The 2,231-nt window shown below is 54.1% G+C and overlaps 1 pseudogene; it reads right to left on the reverse strand.

Annotated features, from left to right (window-relative positions):
• Positions 1-209: 209 nt before the first annotated feature.
• LOC115861695 (microtubule-associated protein 1S-like) lies at positions 210-1,968 on the reverse strand (annotated as a pseudogene).
• Positions 1,969-2,231: the final 263 nt, after the last annotated feature.

Raw genomic sequence — 2,231 nt, forward strand, 5'->3', positions numbered from 1 at the left:
TTTTGCTGTAATAAATTTAGCTGTGAGTATGACCACACACCGAGTACTCCTAGCCAATCATGGAACCTAGGGGCGGTCTTTGGAACCTCCACACAAATGGGTTTCATAGACTATACTATTAAAATAAATTTCACCTGTTTCTTTTTGCTTAACGCGGCTGCTGGAAAATTCATCATGATGGATGTGCTCACGTTATGTTTCCATTGACGTTACTGCTCCAGCACCTTGGAATGGCAAATGCTGAAGCAGTGAGGCCAGAGCTTCCATTTTATAGGAGAAACTGAGGCCCAGAAGGGGTGGTGGGTGTGGCTATGACCACAGATCAAGGAAGGAACAGGAGGACGTGAGCAGGGAGCCTGCTGCAGGACTCCAGCCCCCAGGTACTTACCGGATGGACCTCGAGTGGTCGTCTTGAGGACTGAGGACTTTCTGGACAGGGGTGTCCGACTTCCTTTGTCACTGGACTCCGGGCGCTGAGTGGCCACTTGGCCCAGTCCCCACTGGCCAGCCCCGTCATTTTGGCAGCGGTCACTGGAGTGGTTTTGGGGGTGTCAGTGCCAGGGTTTGGGTGGGTGGGTGACTTCCGGGCGTGGCCGAGGCGTTCTCTCATCCGGGAGGCAGCGTCTAAGGGTCCACCATGCAGATACTAGGCTGCGTGGGCAGAGATGGGGCGATCTTGAGGGGTCAGGAGTGTGTCCTCATCTGAGTCCGAGGTGCTGGGAGCGGCAGGCAAGGGGTCTGAGTTAAGACAGGGTGGGCAGGGACTTGCTGACAGACGTGGGTGATGTCTCCTGGACTCCTGGAGCGCCCGCCAGCTCCTGGGACCGAGCGCTGCTGTCGTTGGCGCTGCCAGGGGACACGTGTGCCAGAGCCATGGGCACGGCCTCCCGCTGCTCAAACTCACAGGATGACACCAGGCACAGGGCCACGTCGTGTGGGGAGGCCCTGGGCCGTACTCGAGGGCCGCAGAGTGCGAGGTTCAGCCCGGCTTCACTCATGGCGGCAGGTGGTAGTGGTAGCACCTGCTCAAGGGAGACGAACAGGGACTCGTCCACCTCTGTGGAGCGTGGGGAGCCCACCTCGGCGGGCAGCAAGAGCGTGGTCACTGAGGGGGAGGCATCCGGCCTGGCCTCCCCACCCCGCAGCGGGCTCAGTGACAGCGGCCCGCAGTTCTCACCTGGCCCCTGGTGGGCCCCAACGGGCGAGGGTGTGCATGGCTGGGGCGTGCTGGCGGCCAACAGCAGCTGCAGGGTTTTCTCCTCCAAGACGCCATCCTCCTTCCAGCCGGTCTCAGCCGCAGCTCCGGACTGCTCTCCTGGCTGCTCTCCTGGCTGGGTGTGGCCACCAGCTGCGGGTCCCGGAAGCTGCCGGCCACGGTGGGTGGTCTGGCGTCTCCGCACCGGAAGCGGGGGGGCGGGGGCTTCGCGACCCATTCTCTACAGTCGGGACACCCGGGCGGGTTTTGTTAGGTGCTCTGCGGGGCTTGGGAGCCAGCTGGGCGTCTGCCTTCTTGCTGCCGACCACAGTGGAGGCAGCCCGGCACCTCCTGTGGTCGGGGTCCTTTTTCACCTCCCAGGAGGTGGGCAGGAGTGAGGGGCGGCTTCGAAAAATGCAGGCTTAAAAGACAGAGTGCAACAAGGACGCACGCATTGAGGTGTCAGCTATTTTGTGCAAAATATTTTAAGCTTCAGTTAAGAATTCTGATTTTTTACCTATAAGTAGAATGTCGAGGAGACAGTGTTATGTCAATCCAAACTTGTAATTATACAATTGTATATACATATATAATAATTTTTTGAAGACTTTTACTTGGGGGGAAGGGATCAGAGACTGAAATCTTTACATGGATGTTCTTGTTTAAAGAAAGCTTTTCTAATCTGTCTTCCTCTTCCTTAGTTTCACTGTGTATAGATGGAGATTCTGATTTAGAATTACCTGTGTCAATTTTGATACTCTCATACTTTCCATGTTCGAAAGTCTTCTAACTAAAATAAAATTTATTCTTCCAGTAGAAGCTTTCTGGTACCCTAATATGGCCGCTTATTAAGCTCATACAAGCTGGAATGTGTCTAAACCTGTGGACTGCATATCGGCTTGGTCTTCATGCACACAAAAACTCAGTCATTTAACTTAATCTCAAGATGTTAAATTACTTGAATTTCAGATTTTTTTTAATAACAATTTATACCCACAAAAATACAGTTCTCCAACACATCTCCCACAAGGACTTC

Source organism: Globicephala melas, chromosome 1, assembly GCF_963455315.2.
Source record: "Globicephala melas chromosome 1, mGloMel1.2, whole genome shotgun sequence".
NCBI classification, from domain to species: domain Eukaryota; kingdom Metazoa; phylum Chordata; class Mammalia; order Artiodactyla; family Delphinidae; genus Globicephala; species Globicephala melas.